At 38.1% G+C, this 10,182-nt stretch overlaps 1 pseudogene; it reads right to left on the reverse strand.

Moving 5' to 3' along the window:
* Nucleotides 1-545: 545 nt before the first annotated feature.
* LOC100655615 (olfactory receptor 4C3D-like) lies at nt 546-2,525 on the reverse strand (annotated as a pseudogene).
* Nucleotides 2,526-10,182: the final 7,657 nt, after the last annotated feature.

Below are 10,182 nucleotides of genomic sequence, written 5' to 3' on the forward strand. Positions count from 1 at the left end.
CAAGAAAAAATCAGCAGTGGTTCTTTCATTCCCAGCTGTCTATCCTCCTCCCCCCCCCCCCATACATCCAGGATCTTCTTTTCTCTTTTTTGCTTACTGCAGGCAAAACCAAATATACAAGAAAAAAAAAAAGAAGAATTCCTGAGACCAAGGTGCTCTGGAAAATCCAATTTCACCCAAGTACCATACGATTGAAGAATTTCATAAAATAGTAGTGAGACTGGAGCAAAGTGTACTCTAGAATCACAAAACAAGGGACTTGCAGTCCTTTCTCTGATGTATATCCTGAATGTATGCACAATGAGCATTGGAGCCTCAATAAAGTACATGAAAAACTATCAAAAGCACGTATCCAAGGGCCTAACCACCATCAAATGCTCAATAAATGTTAGTTTCTGGGTCTTGTTTTGATCAGTGATCTGCAAAACTTGAAAATCCTCTTTCACAGTTTACCACAGATATGATCCTTCCTAAAAAAAAAAAAAAAAAAAAAAATTTTTTTTTTTAATCTATTTACATCATCACTTTCTGGCATAATGAATAGCCTAAGCTACCCTTGTCTTCAAAAAGCTTCTCATGGCATTTTTTACCTCTGTGTTTCTCACTGTGTAAATGATACGGTTTAACACGGGGGTGAGGATTGCAAAAAAGACAGTCACCAACTTGTCCACTGGATAGGTGGCCATGGGACACATGTAAGTGAATATACAGGGCACAAAGAAAAGTACAACTACAGTAAAATGGGAGCCACAGGTGGAGAGGGCTTTGCTCCGCCCTTCAGAGCCATGGGATTTCAGGGAGCACAGGATGACTATGTAGGAGATGACTAACATGGAAAAAATGAGCAAGCACATGGCCCCACTGTTGGCAGCCACCACCATTCCAAGTATATAGGTGTCTCTGCAGGCAAGTTTCAGCAGTGGGAAGAGGTCAGACATGAAATGGTCAATGGTATTGAGGCCACAGAAAGGCAAGTTGATCACGAAGAGAATCTGCACTGTGGCATGAAGGATCACCCAATCCAGGCCACAACCACCAGGAGGTGGCAGAGTCTCTGTCGCATGATGGTAGTGAAGTACAGGGGCCTGCAGATGGCTACGTAGCAGTCGTAGGCCATGACAATGAGGAGGATGATCTCTGACCCTCCCAGGAATTGTTCCACAAAGAGCTGAGTCAGGCAGCTGCCCAATGAGATGGTTCTTCTCTGGTAGAGCAGGTCAATGATCATTTTGGGGGTGGTGACAGAGGTGTAAGAGGCATCTATAAAGGACAAGTAGGTGAGAAAGAAGTACATGGGAGCCGAAAGTGTGGGGCTGAAGAAGATGGTGAAGACAATAAGCAGATTGGCCAGCACAGTAAATAAGAAAATGCACAAAAAGACAATGAAAAGTATTTTCTGCAAGTGTGGATTCTGTGTGAGTCCCAGGAGAATAAATTCAGTCACATTGTTGGGAGGCATGAGATGATCCATTAAGGGAATGATGTCTTTCTGAGACCTGAATTACCTGCAAAAAGATAAAGAAAGATACCTAATTAATGATGAAAAGGTTATAGTTTGAATTTCACAATATACAAATAGGGTAGTTGCCATAATTATGCAGCTTGTCCTTAGCACCCTTCACCATGGTAACTGGTTCAATTATTCTTTTCTGCTTCCTCCATGTGCTTTCTCCTTATTTTCAGAGACACCTAATCAACTATAAAGCACCTTCTGTAGGGCAACAACTGATGTGTAATTTACTAAGAAAATACTCAGCAATATACATGAGGGGAACTGGATTCTCATCCTGCTTCTGCCTCCATATGGCTTTGCTAAGTCCTTTCCCTACGCTTCTGAGCCCTCCTCTGCACCTGGGAGCTTAGTAATTGTAACTGTGAAATGTATCTTGGGAGCTTCTAAGTACTGCACACAGATAAGAGTTATTCCTTCTTCCAGGAGAATTTGCATTTGAGCCCCAGTTCTAACTGCAGAATGAAAGACATTGTCTCCTGGTCAAGAAAAATGTACGATAAGGAGACAGATTAGGGAATTTTGTAACCAGTTGGAAACACCCACCACAAAACATATGCTCTTCATGTCTGTTTCCTTGCTGTGCCTACTAAAGTATCTGGAAGAATGTCTGCAGTGTCTGGCACTTACCAAATGATGAACGCTTGGTGAATTGGCACACTTTCTATACAACCCTGTGGAAGAATACACATGCTTTGCCAGTCCATAAACCTAGGAACCCAAGTGCTCTGGTCCTTCCACTCTGTTTATTACTACTCTCTACTTTATGAGAAAAATATACTTTTGGAAGGAAGTTGCAATACAGTTTAATGTTTCCAGCAAATTTGTAGGGTGAGTTGAAAACATTAATTGGCTCTAGGAAACAGCATATTACCAGATCATTGACTGTCAAGATAATTTTAATTTTGGCTCATTAATGTTGTCTCTTTTATAAAATTATATTGCAATGTAATTTAACTTAGTTCCACTCAGTAAATTTACAGCCTTAATAAAATCAGAGAAAACAAACGACCAAACCCCACTTGGAGAAGAGAGAGACATATACTTTTGGTAAGATAAATAAAATGTTGAATGTATGTGAATACATGCATATATATGTAATATATATACATGCAAGCCTATAAAATTTACTTATTACATGTTCACTCATTCAATAAATATTTTTTAGACTCTCATTATGTACGTTAATATATGTTTGACTACATAAAATCATGAAAAAAGTCCTTGTTACTGCTTTAGTGATACCTCTCCCTAGCACTTCATTAGCAAAGAGCAATGGCTCATCCATCCATGAGATGAATGATCCTCCTATGTCTTTTGTGCTCCTGCTATATGAATTCTTATGCCTTCTTCTTCCATCCTGCCCAGCAGGTCCATCATCCGTCACTCTTAGTTACAAGATTTTGCATTATTTATAAAGTCAGGATAATCATCCCATATTTGGAAGCATAAAATTCCCAGAGAAAATATAAAGGAAAATTTATTCTGTAAAAATTATGTATTTTCTTTTCAAAAGTAATTAGATAAAGGGCTTTTATTTTTTAATTAGCCAAGATGAAAATCTTACACCTATGTGAAAACACAGTGCAGCAGCTCCTTTTCAATTCCTTTATTGTGAGGTGGACTCCCCCAAAAGAGTACGATGTACATAAAGGAAAAATAAGGCATTATTTATAAAAAGTGGTTTAACAATAGCTATGAAGAAATAGAAATCACTTTGTCTTTTTCCTTTAGTGCAATAATATTTTTCCCTGAAAATATTTTGAAAAGAAAAATTGTTATGTACAAATGTGTTCAACACAATTATTATTAATAAACCAATAAAAAATAAACTGCATGGCATGTCCAGCATTAGAAAAATGGTGAAGCCAAGTATTTTGCATTTCATGGAATGGTGTATAACTTTTAAAAGGGATTTTTTTTTAAGAATTGTGTAATGTCATAGGAAAAACCTTTTTGTCATTTAAGTGGGACAATTTGCATCTGAATTTGGACATCTAATTTGATTCTAAATAATTTAAATATATGTCCATTGAAAGAAAGGAAAATAATTTGAAATGTTATTTGGTTGTGGGAGGTGGGGTGGAAGGTGACCATACAGTTTTAAGGTCCATTTAAATCTGAGATTCTATAATTATATTCTTTTCTCAAAAAAAAAAAAAAATTCTCACCTATGAACTTATCTGACACAGCTTCATGCCCAGGGCCCCAAGCCACTGTTAAATCACCCAGACAGAAATAAGAAATAAGTGAAGTTGTAAGATTTAAAGTGCCAATAGCTCAGCTACAATAAATCTCTTTGCTGATTTATAAATGGCACCTTTGAATAATTCCTTTCTCTTGAGGCTTAAAAGTGTTACTACATATCCTATTTGCAGGCAACTTCTCTGAAGTTTCTTAGCTGTAGCTAATGAGACCTCAGGAGTATTTCATCATGATTAGCAGAACTTGCCAACCACCCAATTATTTCCAGTTACCTAACTGAACATCAGAGGAGAACTTTTATAAGAATCCATCTTTAATTTTTAAATTCTTCCCTAAGTCTACAAGAAGAAAAATCACATGACAAGAGAAAAAAATGAGTTGACCACTTAAGAATAAATGAAAAGATATTAGAATCTGGATATTTTGATAATAAATTAGCTTAGTGGGAAGTTTCCAGGCGTTTGGCATTGTATAAACAGCTGCTATCTTAGTTATGGAAACCCTGGTGGCGTAGTGGTTAAGTGCTATGGCTGCTAACCAAAGGGTCGGCAGTTCGAATCCGTTAGGTGCTCCTCGAAAACTCTATGGGACAGTTCTGCTCTGTCCTATAGGGTTATCTTAGTTATCTAGTGCTGCTATAAGAGAAATACCACAAGTGGATGGCCTTAAAAATAACAAAGAGAAATTTATTCTCCGCCAGTCTAGGAGGATAGAAGTCCAAATTCTGAGTGCCAACTCTAAGGTAAGGCTTTCTTTCTCTGTGGGTTCTGGAGGAAGCTCCTTGTCATCAATCTTCCCGTAGTCTAGGAGCTTCTCTGTGCAGGAACCTCAGGTCCAAAGAATGCACTCTGCTCCTGGCATTGCTTTCTTGGTGGTATGAGTTTCCCAGGTCTCTCTGCTCACTTCTTTCTTTTCTATCTCAAAAGAGATTGTCTCAAGACACAATCCAATCTTGTAGATTAAATCCTGCCTCATTAACACAACTGCCACTAATCCCACCTCATTCATATCCTAGAGATAGGATTTAAAACACATAGGAAAATCACATTAGATGACAAAATGATGGACAATCACACAATACTGGGAATCATGGCCTAGCCAAATTAATACACATTCAATTCAATCCGTGATATTCCACACTTTGGCCCCAAAAACTTCATGTTCTCGCCATGTGTAAACCACATTCACCCCATCGTATCATAGCAAAAGTCTTAAGCAACTCCAAGTCCCAAATGCAAAAACTCTTTCTCATCTGCGAAATCTAGAATAGAAGTTATCTGCTTCCAAAGTACAATGGTGGAACAGGCACAAACTAAATATTTCCATTACAAATGGAAGAAATTGGAAGGAAAGAAGGGATAACAGGCACCATGCAAGTCACCAGAACACATTACATTTGCCCTTAAGGCTTTGAAAATAATCCTCCATTCTCTGAGACCATTTACACAAAGGCCCTGCTTTCCAGGTCTAGCTAATGGCCATGATTTCTGGATTCTGAGTGGAGGTCCCTCGGCCCTGGGCCTCTGTTCTACCTTCCAGACCCACTGGGATAGCAACTCTGCTCCTTCAGCTTTAGGCACACCATTCTCCTAGTCCATCTGAGTGGTGACTCCACTCTTAGAAATACCAGGGGCCATGGCTCCACCCTTTGAGACCCCAGAGGTTTTGGCCATACCCTTTGAGACTGACGCAGCTTGTTTTCCTGTGTTCCTCGTCTTTTCAGCTTCTGCCTCCTGGTTTCTTGTCCTCTCAGCCCCTAGGGCCTCACAACCCACATCTGCCCTGCTGGGGAAAGTTTTCCAAAGCTCTGTAGCTCCACTGATAAGTATCTGGAGGCACCCCACTCTGCCAAGAAGCCTACTGCCAAAGGCCCTCAGCTCTCTCACTCTGTGGGTGGGCTCCAGTGTCATCTCATGCTGGTCTCCTTGTTCTGCCACTGCTGGTTCTCTGCCGCTGCTTCTTGCCATCTGTGCCATCTCCAGTGTAACAGCTCTCTTCATTTCCCTCTGAATCCTCTATACATTCACTGTTTCAAAACTGCTTCCACATTTTAGGTATCTCTTAGAGCAGTACCCCACTCTTGGTACCAAATTCTTAGTTATCTGTTGCTACTATAACAGAAATACCAAAAATGGGAGGCTTTAACAAAGAGAAATTTATTCTCTCACAATCGGGGAGGCTAGAAGGCCAAATTCAGGGTTCCAGCTCTAAGGGGAGGCTTTCTCTGTCCTTGGGTTCTGGGCAAAGGTCCTTGACATCAATCTTCCTGTGGTCTAGGAGCTTCTCTGTGCAGGAACCACAGGTCCAAAGATGTGCTGTGCCTCTGGCATTGCTTTCTTGGTGGTATGAGACCCCCAAGTCTCTCTGCTCACCTCTGTCTTTTCTATCTCAAAAGAGGATGGCTCAAGACACAATCTAATCTTGTAGATTGAGTCTTGCCTCGTTAACATAACTGCCCTTAACCCCATCTCATTAACGTCATAGGGACAGGATTTACAACACATAGGAAAATCACATCAGATGACGAAATGGAGGAAAATAACACAATACTGGGAATCATGATCTATCCAAATTGATACACATGTTTTGGGAAACACAATTCAATCCATGAGATGTATGTAACTGTCTGACTTTTTAATTCTTCACTATAATATTTTGTGTCTCTTTATCAAGCCACTCTTTATGTGGCTTATAATTTTTAAGTGTTGTACTCAGGTATACAGGAAGAGACAGACATGGTTCCTTCATACTGAGTACATTGTTAAGTACTTCCTCATAGCAGTTGATTCTCTAATCATGGAATTAGACTAATATGTTAATGAGGAAATAATTTCATGTCTTGAATTATTTATACACAGAAGTAGTTTATACACCGAGCCTTTTTCTGCAGCCTTTTAAATTGAGTCAAACACTAGCCCTATGTAATGGGAATGACACAGTTATCAAAATTCACATTGTATAACCAGGAAAACTAAGACAGGGAATCAGGAAATTGACTGCCAAGGTAAAAGAAGAAACTAATCCTCCTGAATCCTGGTTCAGGTTTCTTATTCTTAGATTATTGTTTTACAGCAGAAGTGTCAAGGCACATTTATGTTGACATCCATTTTGAGTATATTACAAGTCACCTATTAAAAATAATAAAATGCAAATGTTTGAAGAATTACTTTTAAAAACAAAATAAATTCAGTTCAGAAACATTCCTATATAGGACCACATTTATTCACCTATGTTCAACTGTGCTGTTTAAATAAAAGGGAAAATAAATTGTGTTCAGCTTCTGAATTGGTTCAAGAGGGTACAGTCACTGTGAGCAGCATGTGTAGTGGGAGAAAAATAATTTAAGAAAGCTGTCTGTGTCCATGTGACTAAACTGATTTTGACTAAACATCTGACTACTATAGTGCTTGTCATGGCAGGTTCTATAGTTTGACAGGGAATGTGAAACTATACAAAGAACTGTAATTGATATGGATTTCCATCTGTGAAAATATCTTCAACTTTGTCTTTCAACTCTGGAATGAATGTACAGAGTCAGAATTAGTCAAACTAGCATGGACTTCCAAGGTCATTTTGCCCATTCTCCTAAAAGACTGAAATCCATTCACAGTGACCCATTAAACTGTCATCTAATCTCTACTAAGCAACTAAAGTGGTGAGGAGAGAGATTTCTTTAGACTCCCTTACACCTGTCTAGTCTAGTTCTGCATGGCTTAGAGTAATATGAAATAGAGAGAGGGCAGAGTCTACGGTTGTTGTTGTTAGTTGCCTTCGAGTTGGCTCCAACTCATGGCAACCCTATGTATAATGGAACAAGTCACCGTCCAGTCTTTGATATATTTAAGACCTTTTTTTGGCTATTGTGACAATCCATCTTATTGAGGGCTTCCCTTGTTTTCACTGACCCTCTACTTTACCAAAAAAGATGTCCTTTTCTAGCAGTTAGTTTTTCCTGATGATGTGTCAAAAATAAGCAATGAAAACTTTCATCATCTTTATTTCTAAGGAGCATTCTGATTGTATTTATTCTAAGACTGTTTTGTTTACTTTTCTTGCAGTCCAACACATATTCAGTATTCTTCACCAACACCACAGTTTGAATACATCAGTTCTTCTATGGACTTAGGTCTAAATCAGTCAGGGTTGGCTCTGAAGGTAATTTTTCAAAAGGGGTGTTCCTGAAGCTATATCAGAAAAGCTTGTGTACAGAATACAAGTCCAAGGAAAGAGTGGAAAAAACACTGGAGAGACAGTAACATGGATTTTCAAACTGAAAGATAAATTAGAATAAAAACAGGAGAAATGAAATATGCATCAGATCACAGTTAGGAAGAAACCAGTTGAGCTACAGTTTCATGTTTGACAGATTTAGAGACTGATTCCACACCAAAAAGAAGTGTGACTGCCAAAGAGTTCATCTTATGGCCAACTTCATGCATTTCAATCAACAGAGGTCCATGTTTTCAAGGCAATCAAACCTTCAAGAACAGAGGTCTTATTCTCAATTATTTAGTCCAGGCCAAAGATCCTTTCATCAAAAGAAAACATCTCCTGAGCTGTTTACCAAAAATGGAAATGTTTAAGGTGGTGGGCTGTGGCCAACTCTGGGCCTATAGAAATATAATCTCTATGACTCTTCCTATTTCACTTCGTCCAAATGAAGTAGAATCAAATATAACAATATTTAAGGAAATAAAAATGGAATGAACAGAATCAAAGAACTTGGAAACACCTCCTGAGTTACCTAAGTAAACTACCTATAAACATAGGGAAACCTATTTAAGATCATGCAATGAGATGGTGGCACAGTAAGGAAAAAAACCAGTGTCTACTGATCCTGAAGCTGGTGTTCTTACCCTCCACTGTGTTTCACAGTCATAATATCTTGCTAATTATTGTTGCATCTTAGAGTCCTCTGACTTCTCGAATAAAACCTATGATACCCATGAGGTGGGAGGCTAGAACACTATGTCAAAGTGTTCTATAAAGACATCTATGGCATACATTCATCTTGTGGTTGCAAACTTTGTTTTTTAAAAGAACCAAAACTTATTTGCAACCAAGTCTTATGAATTAAGTAAGTTCTTTAGCTGAGAAATCTTCCCTTGACCAACTGAGGAGTAATGATTTCTCTTTTCTTGTACACCTTATGCTTAAGCCACCTCTGGAAGCAGTTTGAGAAGAGGAGTCTCAGATATATACTTAATAATGTTAGATTCAAGTAACAATATAGGAAATTTTTAATACAGAAATTGATATGTTACAATGTGTTTTGGGGAAAAAAAAACAGCACTTAATTACCACTAAGGAACCCTGGTGACCCAGTGATTAAGAGCAAAGTCTGTTAACCAAAAGATCAGCAGTTTGAATCCACTAGCTGCTCCTTGGAAGTCCTATGGGGGCACTTCTACTCTGTCCTATAGGATCTCTATAACTCAGAATCAACTCAATGGAAATGGGTTTTTTGTTCGTTTCTTTGTTTAAATGATTTTAAGTCTAATAAAATATCACTTCCTATGACACATGGAGCCCTGGTAGAATAGTGGTTAAAAGTTTGGCTGCTCCCAAAAGGTAAGCAGTTCAAATATATCAGTATCTCTTTGGACTATAGGGTGCTATAGGGTTGCTGTGTGTCAGAATCAACTTGATGGCAACAAGTATGACATAAAATTAAAAAACAGACCATAACTAAGTATAACTGAGTCTAGCACAAAAGAATTACATATATAATGAAGAAGTCATAGGATGTGAAGTGAGGATATTTGGGCTCAAGGCTGATTTATTTGTTCTATGATCTAATTATTTAAATTTTATGACCCCCCTATTTTTTTTCCAGTAAAATAATAACGTTAACTAAACTTCAATGTTATACGGTCATTGTGACCACCAAAGGACACTTTAAAATTCCACATAGGTTTAAATACAATTAAACCTGTAATAAATTAAAAGTTTATTACTGAAAGCTTTTACTTGACAGGACAAGAAGCCCATATAATTATCAACATTGGTATATTGTCAGTGTGCTGAGAGAGTATTAGCAAGTATTTTCTTTCTAAACTGTCCTAGATACCAGTAGCCAATATGGGTTCTGAGTAACAACAACTTATATGTGCAAGTCAGTTATACAACTCTGCAATTAGAGAAGAGAATTTTCAATTTGCAACAAAGCAAGAAAGGCTTTGGTATAAAATAAAGGCTGCCTTTGATCCTGATACAATTTGAAATGGTTGAAAGAATATGGGATTTGTAATTAGAACAAATGCAGATTCAAATAGCTCTGCCTCTGACCTTGGGCTGATCATTTAGCCCTTTTTAACTTAATTTTTATCATCAGTAAATCAGAATAATTGTTGCAAAGTGTGATATGAAGGATCACTTTTGTGTGGCCTGTCTAGCCACGGTCTTGTAACTCCCAGCGGCACTCTGTGGTAGGGTAATTGTGGCCCACCAAAGGGATTGGTCAGTTT

Source organism: Loxodonta africana, unplaced genomic scaffold, assembly GCF_030014295.1.
Source record: "Loxodonta africana isolate mLoxAfr1 unplaced genomic scaffold, mLoxAfr1.hap2 scaffold_100, whole genome shotgun sequence".
Taxonomy (NCBI): domain Eukaryota; kingdom Metazoa; phylum Chordata; class Mammalia; order Proboscidea; family Elephantidae; genus Loxodonta; species Loxodonta africana.